The sequence below is a fragment of the Bombus impatiens genome, unplaced genomic scaffold, assembly GCF_000188095.3.
Source record: "Bombus impatiens unplaced genomic scaffold, BIMP_2.2 scf_0317, whole genome shotgun sequence".
NCBI lineage: Eukaryota > Metazoa > Arthropoda > Insecta > Hymenoptera > Apidae > Bombus > Bombus impatiens.
The window spans coordinates 692,058-709,332 of NT_176736.1; the positions used below are offsets into that span (position 1 = coordinate 692,058).

General features: G+C 38.9%; 1 long non-coding RNA gene across 1 annotated transcript in view; it reads right to left on the reverse strand.

The window, feature by feature from the left end:
* LOC117151597 overlaps positions 1-17,275 on the reverse strand; it is a 68,198-nt gene that overhangs the window by 23,931 nt on the left and 26,992 nt on the right. The window contains exon 2 of the long non-coding RNA XR_004461625.1: positions 13,785-14,009. This is a non-coding gene — a long non-coding RNA (uncharacterized LOC117151597). The remainder of the gene's footprint in view (positions 1-13,784; positions 14,010-17,275) is intronic.

A 17,275-nucleotide genomic window follows, 5' to 3' on the forward strand; every position in this document is an offset into this window, starting at 1 on the left:
TTACTGATAAACTAGTTTAACAAAATCAATATTCCAGGATGAGTCAGTAATTATCTCGAATAAGACGATAACCTTTCACTAATGAGATTATATTCAATCGACCAACTACATACGAAGTTTCAATTTGTTGCGTTATCAAAATCTATCAAGAAAGAACAGCAAGCTGTAACGCGATTATTCCAATATTCTATTTATAGCACAATTTACGAATAGTATAATAAAACCAGTTTGCAAAGTAGTACGATCCATTATCAAATTAATGATTTAAAAGGTGGAACATTTCTCTAATAAATGACCAGCTAGAATTATCTTTCGACCGAAAACTTACTTGCAAAAATTATTAATTTCACGAACTTGTGTATCGATGAATTAAACATATTGAAAGTCGATAATCACATTGAATGACCATATTAAAAAATAACACAGGAGGATATAATCTATTAATGCCCCAATAAATTTTCTAAATACATTCCAGATAATTATCGAACGGACCCTCGTACGTATTCTAAGCGCGGGTGAAAACTTCCTTCATTTCGTAAGCGTTTCACATCGAGTTATTATTTTCCAGCGAGTAACTAAAGTCAAAAGGGACACCGGCCAATATCAGGGAAGCCGTGGCCCTGTACTTTGGACATCGGCTAACACATTTCAGTTGCAAAAGCCGATACACAATATCGCAAGAAAGTTAGTAGGCCAGTTATTGACACTGCCCAACCGCTTGCCATTATTACGAGCGTTCAGTCGAAATTCATGAATGTTCGATGCATTCGATTCCCTTGGTCCAAGATCCTACCGAAATTTTCCGTACAAACTTCCGCAAGATTTCAGCGATTTCGCTACTCGAGAGCCTCTTCTTCTCTGATGGAACTTGGGCGAAGAACTAACACCAATGATTATCACGGCTCTACGACGTCATGATTTAACTAGAAACAGTTCTACCTTATAGTTATATAGGCGCATAATAAATATTTTGTTAAAACAAGTTGTTAACAGGATACTTTGGAAAAATACATTGAACAGAAATTAAAAACAGAATATTATAAGGGTCATAAGGGTGATTTTTGATATGAACCGTTTAATTGATAATTACAATGGCTCTTACAGAACTTTGTTCTTTTTATATCCATAAAACGAGTGGAAATTTCATAATAATTTAAATATTTGACTAGACAATACTCGACGTCTATTACATACCTGCACACCTTTTTTTCAAAAAGCTTCTCGATAATATTATACCATTTACGAACAAATTCTTGCAATTTCTTTTCAGAATCGCGATGTGAGTTCAATAAAATTCAATAATATGAATTGGCCACAGACAAAGGGTAAATGAAACATTAATCCTCAACGAGTCAAGATGGTCATCAAGCGAAATAAAGCGCTGAACGAACTTTTCCAAATCTGTGCATCAAAATTGATCCGGTACACTGTCCGGGATTTGAAGACACCAAACGGCTAGTTTTGCAACATCCCTCTCTTTTCAATATCTCAATGGTATTTTAATAACGTATAGAACGAAACCGGGCGAAACTATTCGATAGAGGGAGCACATCATCTTAAGATTGGAGTATTCTAAGTTCATCGTAAGGATCAGAAGCAGAAGATAGTGGTATAGTAGGTCAATTATCGGCACCTTTGGACCGCTGTTACGACGAGGTATGAGCATAGTTGCGAGAACCTCTTGTGCTGCAGTCAAGTCTCGTGCAATAATTTAGGGTACGCCGGATACCGATACTGGAGGGACTAACTCTCTCTCCTTGGCCCCCAAGAACAATATACGCTAACCACCTCGAATCTTATCCTTAATACCGTGGCTTAATGTACGCCGTTGTACATATATCGATCTTGGAGATCGGCCACTGGTTGGTATGCGCCAACAATCTCGTAAATTCGTGAGAAAGTTAATTAAACGACCCTCTGACCACTGGCTACCGTAAACGTATAGAGTCATTCGGTTATGTGAAAGATTAATGACGCGTAAAGCACTTGTGGGAGCGAGGTCGAAGAGCGTCAGATATAACCGACACCAGACTCCTTAGAATTGATGGATTTTCGAAAAAATTAATCCCGAGTAAGAAGAAATCGTGAGGAACGAAATTTCATCCCTGTCGTCCCTTTCGTAGTTGATCTTTTAGATCCAAAAGTTTGGAATCGCATTTTGATATTCGTGGTTTCTAAAAATAAAACGTAACTGGATTTATTACGTAACGTGAATTTCATGGCATTCGCTATCTCTATATAAAATTTATTGTACCAAATGTATTACAGATTCTATCAAATTACGTAGTTTAGAAAGAGTAAAGTTTCTTCGTGAAAAGGAATCATCGAAAAGCGAAATTAAATCAAGATGCAAATATCATCTTCTGAGAAATTCCTATTAAAAAATCCAAATATCCTCCACGAATAAAATTCCAAACAGGCTCCTAAAATAACTGATGTTGTACTTTCGAGCGTCACTGTACGAATTTCCTATTTCATGTAAGATTGGGTTGTCCGAAATGTTTCTTTCGTTTTATAAGGAAATAATCGTTTTATATTAATTTATTGAATTATGCACGAATATAATAATAGAAATTGAACGAAATGAATCATACCTAATTCAATAAAATAATATAAAACAGAAATTGTTGCTCATCTATTATAACCTTATGAAACGAGAGAAACTTTTCGGACAACCTAATATAAATTAATGTCCATGATATCACGGTTCTTTTATATCTAAATTAATAAATAAATCATAACCGGTACGCGCTTTAATTATGATTATCCATAAGCTAAATATAGGCGGAAGGAAAGCACGCGGCGTAACAACACTGAGTGCATTGCGAGGTTTGAATTCGTACGGGCAATAGGAATCGCTATTAACGCTGATGAACGGGCAACGGCTTAGCCCGATTCTTTTTTGCTGTCAATAAAGTTGGCCGGCTGACAATGAGAGCCAACGAACTCATATAGCTGGTAACTGACCGCGAAATTAACCTCACTTTAGAGAGGTATGCGTGCTAGCTCTGGTGCTACCACTTCGTGTTATTTATTAACTGCAACGGAGTCCACGAAAGTTGTTTAAATTGGGACAGATTGGCGTGACGTTCCTTGAAAAGACAAATAAACGGTTCGTGATAAGGTCTTTCTAGTTTATGAGACACGCGTCGCATCGTCATAGTGGTTGTTTCCTATCTCCACCGAGAGTCATCCGTTACGAATGTCACGTTGATCGTAGGATCAAATCACACGACTGTTAAAACTGTCGCAATGACGCAGCGTTAATGAGAAATACCGACGAGATTCAATTTTGTTAACTTCGCGAATCATGAGATTTAACTGGAGATAAAAAAACCGATGAAAAAAGAAAGGGTATAAGAGAAAAGACTAAATAGTTTAATACAGCGTAGACGTTGAATTGAAATCATGACGACGACGTTTTCATGAGGATTTAAAGCAATGGTTTCGTAAGGCGCAGAGAAATCGGAATGTATAAGTCATTACGTTACGTCGAACAATCTAATTGACAACAAAATTAATGCAGTCAGAGCCCAATTTATTTGCCACTTTACTCATGAAAGCTCCTGCTGACACTGGCCGGTTGCATTCGTTATTAGAGGCAGATACCTACGATAATGATTAATGTGAAAACCGGTTCCAACTGACCGTCTAGGAAAAAGGGGCCGAATATGGTCACTTTATACCCCACGCCAAAGTAATTCAAATTACCCGCGCCCCACGGGTTCCCTTCGTGCCACCTTCTTTAACGATGAATTTCGCAAGCTAGTTAATTACTTTCACAGACGGATCAGACCGACTACACTAGCTAACCGGATTTAATATCAAATTCATCGACTATGTATCGTGGTTTTTAATACCACAGAGGGAATAATTTCAATTAGATAATCCTCGTTAATTTTTGTCTTTTGTCGCAAGCTACACTTGACCATACTGGATTTCCACGTTTCATAAAAAAGTATACTAAATTTATTTTAATGCCATAAAATTAATAACAATTCTGATATGATTTTCGAGATATGGATGAAACATGCCGCGTACTTAAGAAAGTGACATTATCGTCAGATTTGCAGTTTTCTTTTCGCACTTCCAACAAACACGTTTATTGAATATTGCAATAACATTTTCTTGTTAGTTACGAAAACGTTTTAATCTTTTCGGTACCGAATTATGCTATCGTCGATCCTTTGCCGCAATTTTTATTCCAAGAACACGAAAGCTGTTCAAATAACACACACTCTGAATATTTTTTCTGGTCGTTAGGACAGAAATGCATACGGTTCCAACGAGTAACGGTTCTAGGAAACGTGAATTCACATTATTTTAGCTTCTGCCACTAACTTTATTCGTACAGAACATGCAAAACGTTCTGCGCAAATTAATTATCACGGTAAATACGTTCAAAAATCCAACGTTATGAATCAAACAAAGTGGAATGATGAAATTTTCTCTTTCTGTAATTAAATATCGCTTCACTGAAATACTAAAAATGGTCACTTTGATCGTTCGCTGTTCGTATAAATTCCTACCCTTTCTATGCACAACACCAGAAAAGGGTGACAAGAAGCAAAGTGATATTCCAAATGATTCATTACGAGCAACACGTCAACCACGAATTCAGGCACAAACATAATCCTGTGCGGTATAATTCAATAATCGCGTTCCCGTCTACGCGACTACTAAGATAGAACAGACAATTTCTGCGTTAATTAGAAAGGCCATTCTCCGCGGTGCTCTTAACGATCGTAATGCACAGTGTCAGAGATAGAAACGTCAGATGGAAGACGTCGACCAATCCATCACCGAGCCATTTACTATCTGTACGATTAGCCGTGGAGCGTGGAAATTCATCAGAAAAAAGGGACTGCATCAGTTGCCTTGGTCGTTTAATTGAAGACCATGTTACGAACGCTACTTTGCCCTGGCTGATATGCATAACGAGGTCATTTGGTTAAATACAGACAAAACAAGCCGATGGCCGTTTTCCTCTGAACCGCTTAACAAGAAACCACCCACTGCTTTGCATCGAAATTGTCTCTGACTTCGTGCTTACTGCCGTCTCCTATTGGCCCGAGGAAATCGTGCAAAATAGTCTCATCTCTCCCTCCCTTTGCTTTTTCTTTTTTTTCTTTCGCATTTTGTTTTTGTTACGTTAATCCTGCCACGAGATACGATATTGCACGAGGAAGGTTGCGTTTAGCACTATTTAAAAATTACAGACGAGTAAAGTGTAAAACTTGTACCAAGGAAGTCAAAATGAAAGATACACGAAGATTAGAGGGAAATAACGTGATAAATGATATTCTATCTTTTAAAGGGAAACGGTTTTAGAATTCGATAATCAACTCTATGTTAACAAAACTGTTCTTTCGTTTCATTGTGAGCTTAAATGTATCTTCGCACGCCTATCTTTGCGCGCTGCTGACCATTCAAATGATAATTTTTCGCTTAACTGTTTACAAGATTGTACAGACTCGTCGGTTACTTTAAGAAAACCTATGTTTGTGGATCTAATAAGATGTTAGAATGACGTTGTAATCGATAAATTAATAAATATATACTTGTCCTGAAGTCTACAAAATAGCCCCATAAGACAATAAAATTTCTGTGAAATACTTCCAGTTGATCATTTATACCACTCAACCAAATCTAGTTCGAAATAAATATTGAAATAAATGTAAAGAAAATTATATAATTGCATAAACTACTAGAGCAATCTCAAGGAAAAAGACACGCGACAATTTCAGACGTAGTAGTCTCTAACTATTCGTCATCAGATTGCTCTATACCGGTAAAGTACATCGCGGAGAATAAACAGATTAAGAAGAAGTTTCCCGCGTAAACAAGGAAATTCATTCGCTGTACTTCGGCGGCGGGATACGTCGTAGAGTTTCCGCGAGTTTATCTCAGGACTCGATCAACCCTCGCGCTTGAAGACTTGAACTCGAATGTGCCTCTTCACAAATTTCCTTGTCAGACCCTATCTTACTCCTCCTTTCGCGCGTAAGGTCGGTTTCCTCCGTCAAACAGCAATGCATTTTGATAGCCCATTGTTAAAGGAACGACAAGAGAGAAGGAGAAGGTAACACAGAGCCCATCGAAAAGTTTCGGTGAGAGGGCGTTTCGGAATGGAGACATAACGGCGGAGTTTGCCTTATTCATGAGTTCCATGGTATCCAGCCATGGTATAACTGATGGAAGACGGGGTTGTAAGGCCACGATGGCCATGTAGCAAAGTTGTATCAACGAACGGCCTCAGTCCTCGCCGCGTAACGATGATAATATGCTACGTGCCTCGTGTCTGAAACGACAACTACCCGAACTGAATACACAGTCTCCTGTAATCATATATCCCCCTCTCCACCATGAACCCTTCTTGTTCGTCTGGCCTCGCCACCCAGTAGATGCCTCGACACCCACTTCGTACGAATCTTCACCATACCATGACCTTTTACGAGGCCACAATGCCCTCTCTCTATACTCTCGGCTTCACTGGCATCTCCTCTCTGTTGCTTCTTTACGGGCTCTCCATCGCCTCGTCGTCTGGCGAACCACGATGGCCAACAACGAGACCCGGCACACGCTACAGAAACTTGTTCGGTGATCCGTTCGTTAGCACTGAGAGAGCCAACGGTATATAACGGGGAGTACGGTCGATCGATCCTCGATTAGACCGAGAAATTGCTCGCACGGATACCACCGATTCTTTTACACTCTGAATTCGCACACGCCAGACGTAGCCCCCTTCTCTCCGTGCAATTACACGCGCTTGCTTTTTAATGAATCGAATCCTTTGTGCGAAAGGACGATTAAATGAACCCTTGTTGGGGTGAAATCGAATTTGTAGAATTGTCATGTCGATCTTGTAACGTATTGTATATAGTGTATAATGAATTGTGCAATTATCGATCACCGAGTAGGCTACGGATATTTATGCAAATTTATATTTTTATAGAAATTAAAGAAACGAGACCCGAGTAGACGATTGTTTTACTTATTGAATATTATATATTTTTGCATATTATGCATTTTGTGCATTTTAACAAATTTTGCGTAAATACTTAGGGATCCGCAGTCTATTTATGCGAAAGTGATTGTTTGGGGAATGAATGGAAAATATAGGATACATATATTCTTTTGGATAGAATGTACGTTTAGTCGCAATTAAGTTGAGTACAGTTCATTTGTAACCTGTACTTGAGTTACGTTTAAACTATGCGCAGACTAAGCGTGGGTTAGATTAGATTGGATCTGAATCAGGACTAGGTTACTCGTTAAGCGAATACCAAGATTGCACATGTCTTAGACACACGGCTTTCGACTTACAAATTAGATTAGCTTTGATTCGAACCAGCTATACTAGCTATAGCACCAGATATTGCATTACGTCTGTTTCTTCTATGCTTTCTAAAAACTTTCTACGCGATACATTTACTAGTTGATAAATATTTCTCCTTCTTCCATGACTTATTCATTGCAACGTTTAACAAAACGAAAATGTAGATGCGCCAATATTACATCGATCCATATCGCTGCCAAGAAAAACTTTATACGCGAAATAATCAATTGAACAATCACGAGCAAACGGGAAACGAAAAAAAGCGCATCGAGATCAGGAGGTTATCGCTACTACATATAACCCCGGACCGATATGATCGCGTTGTGCGTCCTCGTTTTATTTTATTAAAATCCTGGCCTCGTCCCTTTTTCTGTAAATTTGCTCAATAAAACGAGAACGCGTGAACGTGATCCTCACGGCGAAATTAATTCCCGTAGATTTTTCGTTTTGAAGCGCGCGGAGATTTCAATAATAAACGGATTTATGTCGGGGAAAACGTGAATGCAGTATGTATGCCACGCGCGTTTGAATATTCCGAAACCCTGGAAGCCGCGTATCGGCCGTCTTTGATCGCATAAAATTCTTCTAGCCTCCTGAGAAAAATCGTTTCGTCGGAGCACCCGTGCCGCGTAGCAGCTGAAGCAACTCACAGAGAATAACAGCGTTTAGTAATTCGTATTCCGTTCCTGTCTAAGGATTTTTAGGACGTTCGCGGTGGTGGTTCGTTCTTAGTCACACGTCGGTAAGGGAATCGGTACGTGACATTAAGCAGTAATGCCACGTGGCACGACGTCCACACAGCACGGAACTTGAAATAGTATTACGGTTGGTCCCACGTCACGCTACTACCGCTTTTCTCTCCCTCTCTCTCTCTCTCTCTCTCTCTCTTTCTCTCTTTCTCTCCCGACTTGTCCACCTTCAAACAGCCTCATCCCGAATGTACAGTATAATATGTCACGGACCGCCTGACAAAGAGCGGCGGGGAACAGCGAGAAAGGGAATAAAGTTCCTTTACGTGAATTTTAATTGTCCGTTTGGTAACAAAAGAGAAATGAATACCGACGAAACAGAAGGGTAAAAAAAGATTGAAAAAAAATAAACGTATGACCACTAGGCGAGAGATACAAACTGTCGATACCGCGCCTGATATCTTCTCCGCGATATTTTTGCCCCGCCCCCTTTTTTTATACTATATGTATGTTTTATTTTCTCTTTCTTTCACCCTCTCCTCTTTTTTTTTATGTCACAGTTTAATTTATAGAGTGGATAACTCGAGCCTCTCGGACATACAATGACAAGTTCGAAACGCTCGAAAAACGGAGTGGAAGTTGTTTACTATAAAACGGGTTGGCCAACCTGTGTTTACTTTCGGCGACCAAGAGAGGAAAAGTAAGAGGGAAAGAGAGAGAGAGAGGGGAAAAAAGTGAAAAATGGTTTTTCCAATATCGCTGAATGATCGCGTATACCGGCCCCGCGCGTGAAATTTATCTCGTTCCGCCGCGCGTCCGCAGCCTCAATAAATAGATCTCTCGATATTCACTCGATTTTAAATGTAAATAGACCAAAAATCACGAATGCTTCTCCATCCGATGGCAACGGAGCTCTTTGCGAATCTATGAACATACACGTTAAAATAGATACACATAGTGTTCGCGACCTAAATAGACGGTCCCCTGTCGACCGCGTGTACCTTGCCTAATTTCCTAGCGACTGGCAAATATGTGCTTCTAATTACCATCGATATTAATTACATGTTTGCCGGCGCGAATCATTTTATTAGAGGGACGCATGGAAACTCAAGTTGAATTTCCGCGTGACCGGGAACTGGGAACGCTCTGACTCCGTCGCTCTTTCTCTCTTCCTCTTTTCTGATCAGAGCAGAGGCAAAGCTAAAAAGCAGAAACTTCAAACGATCGCCCCTTTAATCGATTAAACGCGCGTGATTGCACGTGTCGAACGACCCTAATGAACGTACCACCACGTTTCTTTCGCTTCTTCTTGAAAAAAGGATGAAAGGAAGAGAAGAAAAAATGGAAATCCGCAGTAGGCTGACGTTTCTACAATTTGTCAGGAATTCGTTCCAATTTTTTGCCGCCCTCAAAGAGACGCGAAACCACGGCGGAAAGATTAAAATTTTTTGAGAAAAAATGGTGCACACGCGTATATGCAGTAGCTAGGTCGCGGAAATTGCGTGTGCATCGATGGAAGACCAGAAAGGAACCGAGCTGAGTTGCATCCTTTGTAGAGAGCCGAGCAAATTCAAAAGATGCGGTTCGAGCTTTTGCAAACCTCATAAACCGGAGTCACATGAAACGCATCTTTTAAGTATTGAATTGTAAATAATACACCCGACTTCCTTTCGAATAACGTCAGAGCTGTCTCAAAGCAACTATTTTTATATCCATCGTCTGTTTTTTTTAAATTTCGCTCTCACAGCCACGATATCAAAAATCGGGATTCGGCAACGTGTATTGTTTGAAAGAAATTTTAAATGAAATATTGCTTCCAAGTCACGTTGCTCTTTAATGCATTAATGAAAATGGTTATTTTAATCACAGAAATTAATTTATCATAGTACTGTAATAAAAATATTTCAGCTTCACCACGTTGCGTAAAATCGTAACTAGATGGAATAATAATTAATAAAAAAAAAGTATTAAAATTCCCTGTCGGAACTACGATATTAAAGAAATATTAAAAAGAATTCAATAACGTAAATTATTCGAGAATGAATTAAAAAAATGTATATTGCGTTGGAACAACAAAGTCGATTCATAATGGAAGTAGTTATTCAATCAGAGAATATGAAAAATGTTTAAGGTGACAACAGGTTCCAGGAGGAACACTGGTATAACGAAAGTACCGGTGTAAGAGTGATTCTATTGTGTTTGGTGGTTTTGACTAAAGGTTTATTGCATGTGCCAACTTTGACAGAGGTCTTTATCCAACGAACGCGAGGCATTTATCGCGTTGCCCTCCGACAGTGTACAGTCTCTCCCGTTGCCTGAGCTTTTTAACAATGTCCTGAGCGACTTACGGGCCTGGCCGCTTTAACTTACAATCAGTATTCGCTTTGAAGTAGCCCGCATACTTATCGCTTTGATTGACGTCCCCTTTTCGTGGTGCTACTAAGCGAGAAGCATATTTACATGAAAATAAATGCACCTTGTGCCGGGGTCTGGCCACGGGGTTACGTCATGGTAGAGGAAGGGAAAGAATGATCGAAACGAATTCGGCTTGAACCGCCGCGAAATTAAACCCAAACAACGAAAATGAATATTTCGCCGTTCCTGCGATCCTCATTCCACCGGCCCACCTACTAAAATTATTCAGTTTATATAATAAGATTTTTCAATCCTCTTTTTTGCCGTATTATTATTAGATTGTTGTGCATTCGTCGGATATTTAAATATTAAAAAATACATAAAATGAACATAATTTACAAAAATATATAAGATGTTCCAACTAATCTACTATATTTAATAGATGAAACAAGTCTGTATTTAAATTCCACTCTTTTAATTATATTCGTAAAAATGTGAAATTGCATAGGTATTTGCAGTATATGTATTATGAAAAATACTAAGCACAGAGAAGAGGAAGCGTTAAAATATATGTATATTATTAAGAAATTGTTCTGACGGGATAAATTTCGTAATTCGACTTAAAACTCAGCAATAAATCGAAGGAGTAAGCCGCACGAAATAGACCAATCATGATTTCTTATCAACGTCGATCTTTAATAACGAGAACGAATAATATTGCTCATTTATTTTCCGTCTAACAATCTACCTGACACGACGATGAATCTGAAAAAACAAGTTTTCGCTTAAAACTGACTCGTAACAATGATTTAGACGCAACTGTCAGTTTGGATTTTTAATTCATTTAATTTACATCGAGTGTTAAAACGAAAAGTTGTAGTGGCACGAAGCTTTAAACGAAGATGTTCCACAGACAGTTATACAGGCGGTATTTTTATCTGGCGTGCAGAATCACGTAACGAATCGATTAAACGCGTTACGAAGTGAATCTGCATCCCGAAAAAGATACGTCGACGACTTAATATAAAGTGACACAACCTGTCCACTGTGTTATACGAAATAATAGCGAGTATCTGCTATGCACACCAATACTATTCGATTTTTAAATGATAATTTCAAACCTTTCAATCACAAATTATTTAACTATTTGCCTTCTATTGTATAATAAATAAGCAATTCATAAAAATATACAAAAATCGTTTACGAATCAATAAAATAAAACATTGATGAAAACTACTTAGCCTACTCAGATTACTTAGATTACTCCTACTATCGTTAGTTCTCAACTATCCCATTAAATTATTGCATACTAAATATTGTTTCGTTAAAATACAGTATAAAAGTATCACAGTTTCCTTTCAAATGGAAATTTTTGATCAAAGTAGAACTTTCCGAATTAACACACCTCACAATATATCTTTTTATGTCTGTGCTTTAAAAATATCCCTTTATGCTATGTTTCAAAAATCGTCGTGTCTCTTACGCGGGTTATAAAATCTCTAAAACAAGATTCCGTAGGAATATTCTTTATAATATTGCTACTACTGCTACTATAGGAACAAAAGGCATATCAAAGAAAATGAAAATTAATTCGTCGACATATCGTTTCTCCAAATAATCTGATCGCAAGGAAATCAACACAACTGTTGGATCTCTCAACAAGAAAGAAGAAAGTAACATCGAGTATATCGTGGAACCGGAGAAAGACATTAACGAAGTTCCTCGTTGAATAAACGTGTTGTCGCAGCACGGTCGCGAAAAAAGGTACAAAGAAAACGGTTATTATGATAGCCGGAAGGTTCGATCGAGTAAATAGCAGCAAACAAACTTATCGTAAAATCATGATTCGCGATCGTGTTTTGCACATAATAGCCGTCATAGCCGGCATACGACACTGAAAATAACGCGGAAAACCGCATGTAGAAACCGCTGGCCGGCCGACTGTGTATTGTCTGACAAATATAGTCGCGGCCATAGGACGCTGCACTTATATATTTACATATCATTCGCGTCGATCGCATTGTACGATACGTAGGCCACGGTGTTCGATGTTAATTTATAGCCGTTGATTTTATGATCGGCCAGTAGCAACTGGAAGCAAAAGAATTTCTAATCCGGTCGACTAGCTACGCGTGCATGCAAACAGACGAACGATATTTATTTTGATTAAACGTTATATAGATAACGGAACAGATTTACTCGGCTAGCGAGTTTCATAAATCGTAGAACCACGAGGTCACTGGCATTATTAGCCAAATGTGTCATTTATTACCTGGACAATCAAAATTCCAGGGAATATTAATTACTATTAGACTACGGACCCTTCTGCGTTTATAAGAATTTTAAAAACGACAAAAGTGCTAGAGTTAGGATAGAATGCAGTTGATTCATTTGACGCATTTCATAATATTCAGTACGCAAATTTTAGAAGCAATTCTCCATCTAGATCACGTCTTTTTAATTACTAGATTGTTCGTTATAGGTCGTTGTTCTTTTCAAGCACGTTATATCGAAGTACACTCTTTTAAGCATTAAATGACCTCGGAATCAGCAAAGTTGTAGATATTTTACAATAGAATATGATATAATGGGAATCGGTATCGGTCGAAATAATCGCGTGAACAATTCGCACTACCGCGTTTTTTTCATTTCCTTGAGCCTTGAACCACCGGTGAGGTTCGTGCATCGGATCCGATTCACGGTTTTAATTAAAATCACTGAAAAAGGAAAAGGTGAACGCTGACGTATGACGTCCGATGGAAACGAATAGCGTGCGTCGGTGACAGGCTATGGGACAGAATGGCGGCGCTTATCAATCGAAAAAATCAGATGCATCGAATTAAAAAAGGGATTGAAAGCTCGTGAAATCTGATGACACAGCCATTAGTCACGGTCCTTCCGAGAGGCATTAGCTCGGGCCTTGTTACACATCGAGCGAATTTCGGAAAGGTTCGACCGGTTCCAAGAGCGAAACATAAGCTCATACGTTCTGACGGCGGTCGCATAAGTGTATCGCGTGTGGGTGTACACGTGCTGACACACAACTACACGAATATAGGGAGATACACGTACGAGAAAACACAAACGCGAGCTATCTAGGCTGAACCTTTCGAGGTTGACTTCTTGAGACACTGGAGCGGAAACACGAGACGTATAGCATGGGCTCCACGAGGCGAGTTAATCCCTTGAGACAACTGGGAGCCACGGTGTGGAATGGGAATACCAAGGGAAACCTGGTGGTGTATTCTCATTCGCTACTCGACAATGTTATTATTACGCTCCCTCGTCCGCATTACGCGGATAATTTATGTCAGTCTTTACGTATAGCGTAACGCGCGCAACTTGTCCTTTTCACGTGTATATGCGCATCCGTGCGCGTAATAAATGCATATAATACTCACCCATCGTTGTAATCATTCAGTCGCGTGATAAACACTCGGATGTTTCGCCAACCGCCATTCCCTGCGTGTCTCCTCTCTTTCTTCCATGTGAATCCAGGAGAACATCTTGGAATCATTCGCATTAGATTCGCATTATAATCCTGCGTCGTTTCGCTAACTCGATACTAAGCTCTGTTCGCGTCCACAGTGCTCTCCGAAACGAATTCATCTTGTCCGGAAGGCACTCTGAAATTTTATATTGCAAAGGAAGAAAGTGAGTAATCATTGCGGAGAAGGAAGGTGAAATTTCAAAGAAGAGAGGAATATTTGCGGAAAGGAGGGATAGAAGAATTCATTGTTATTCGAGTCTTTATTCCGCGTTTACCTATCATTACCCGGAATCATGCACGTACCACCACTACAAGTACGGATAATTAAAATTCTTCAAGCGTAACTCACTCGTGAAACGAGCCCTTTCCATCTTTTCGTTTATTATCCATACTCCCTTTGATTCACTTCGCACGAGCGAATTTATTCTAACTTGCTCCGCCATGGCATCTATACGTAACACGCGTCTATTTGCGAACGCCACGATTATTCTTATACGGGGAGCAGTCGCTGACTGGCACCACGCGATATTATTTCATGTGTTTAGGCGTCAACAGGATCGTAAATAGCTACGTAGGACGTATATATCAGCCCTTGTTTACATCAACTGTGCGTTTACTACGAATCGAGCTATGAGAATCGACGATTCTCCCCTTCCACTTATTTCTCCATCTTTGTATTATATTATACAACAACACGGGAAATACGTTTCGTATTACGGTAAGTCTCAACGCGAACAAAAGATCGCTACTACTTCCGTATAACGTGATTCAGAAAATAACAATGACAGTGAAATATATGTTTGTTTTGAGAATATGTAATATTTAAAGAAATATTTGCAAATGCACTGAAATAAAAAATGATGTACGTTAATAATGGTTTATATCTTCCCCTAAGTTAAAGGATTTTTAACAATAAAAAGTTTTTATAAAACTTATAAAATTAGCAAAACTATCAAAGCAGGCAGCAGAGTTAAGAAACTTCAAACTAATTTAATTTAAATCTGACTGTGACTTAAAAATAACAGTTGAATTTTAATTCATATCAGATTGATCGAAAGATCTTATAAACTCAATTTAAGAACTCAAAATATATCGAGCAAAAGGTTTCTCATTTCCCAAGAGATTCTGAGTTGTCCATTCTATTGGAAGTTTCTCTCCGTTAAAGATTCAAAATACATCTACCAAAAATTTCATTTTCTCAAAGATTCTCAATTTTCTATTCCAAATTAAATGTCCTCGCTCTAATAAAATTGCACGTTCCAAAATCCCTGTTCTCGAAAGTCCACTTCTAATAACAAAAAGAAAAAACAGAAAGAAACGTCACCTCTAGAAATAAATCATCCAGAATGAGTAAACAATAGAAGCAACAAAAATTGCATTCGCTCTCCAAATTCGCATGATTCATTGATTCGCGGAAATTCAAAGTACAATTATTGAATGACGACCCACTCAAATCAAGGGTTAAGTATCCCATTAACCCAAGGTTGCAAGTCGCAACAAAGCGTTTTCAAACGCGATCCACGAAGATCGAGGCAATTTCTTAACAGCCTGTTGCGAATATTCCATTCTACAAAGTATCCACTGCAATCAATCATGGATAAATTAAAGGTGACTGGATAAACATTTTAGAATCGAGGCAAACGACTTTTCCAGCGAAAAGCGCGCGTTTCTCAGCCGATCCTCCATCTGGCAAGAACCGCGAGAGCTAACCGGTGCTTTTCGTAGCCGTATAATTCGCCCGTGTTGAATGTAAATTTATCCCTCCCCTCCCTCCCAAGGGGTTATACTGTCCTCGTCTACGGCTCTGTGCTCGCGTGACTATGACCACGGCCACGAGCGAATTTATACTGAAACCACCAAAACGTGACAACGAGCGGGAAACGTTGTTGACGACTGGTCGTGGAGGAGGGCAACAGGGGAAAGAGACGAGTCTTAAATTCACATTAAACATTCATCGGGATAGAGCTCGCTGACAGCAGGCCGATGGAACGGAGATACGGGCATTCCTGATCGAGCTAATGCGATACTGAAACTGGTCGAGGTCTTTCGAGCTCTGTCGGACTTTTTCTTTTGTTCGGCTTCCCTCTAACCTCGAACGCTTGTTTTCACGTGACTCGATCAAAAAATTCTTTTCGTTCGTGGAGAATAAAAACCAGACTCGTTAAAAATATATTTATTTCATTATAGGCTGCCTGGCTTTCGCGAACACGTACGCTCCTGCGTTATCACCTTTTCTATGGACTAAAAACGCGGATAAAATGTAAATGGTAGAACAGGGTAGCTTTTTGCAGAACTGTACCGACGTTGTTAGTTGAAATTTTACGAGCTGGCAATGCTAACAAATTCTTTCACATAAGAGTGACGAGTTTGCTAATACAATGAAATTGTATAAAATTCCTATTGGATATAAAGTTGTGAGCATTTTTTGTTCAAGCACTAAGTTTGGTTCTGCAACTTATCCCAACGAACATATAATTTGATTGAACCTTATTGAGTAACAATGGAAAAGTGGAAACTACGATTTATTCACTATTCAAAAATATTCAACTTCACAAAGTGGATAGGAACAGGTACTTGGTAGTTTTGGAGTATTTAAATTTAAGGCATCTTTAAACAACGAGATATAAAAAATTTACCCTATAAATACAAGCGTCTCTTTGTTGTACAGAATATTTGAAAACTGGTTAGCGAGAAAAAGAATCGAATAAAGATCCAGAGAGACACGCGATGTTATGAAATTTTCGGGCCAACAATTTAGGAAGAACTGTAAAGGGTAGGAAATATTTTACGGAGAAATGGAAATTGAAGTACCGACTGAATAGAGGTCTTCCTCTGGAATACTGGTATTAAAAACTGGCATCCCTTCGTGAATTTATCTACGCACGATGTCCGCCGCGCGTAATTGATACGAACCGATGTTTCGACAAAAATACCAAATAGCTAGCAATCCCTTTGGATACCTGCATGATTGAACATTCGATATCGCTTTCCACTGCTAAAATGACTCGAAATGCAATGTGCATTGATATTTCCGTTCGGTTACAAATATTTCTCCGAAATCAAAGGTATACATACACGTAAACGTGAAAGTATACCTGTATCAAAAGTATTTGCACAGATCACCTTTCCTTGTCAAATCCTGCGTAAATTTGTGAAGAATGTGATTTTATGCTCGATCTTTTTGTAAAATATAATTTTCAATCTTTCACTAAGAAATAATTGTTATAACGATCTCAAGCCTTGAAATCATTACGTAAAATCTATCCTCTGAATAACTGTAATAAAGACAAGAAATTGGATAGTCAGATGCTTCCCGGGTACAATCAGCGCATATTGGGGCCATTTTACAAGACCACATTATGTGTCCGGTACTTTATGGTTAAAACCTTATGAACGTATCAC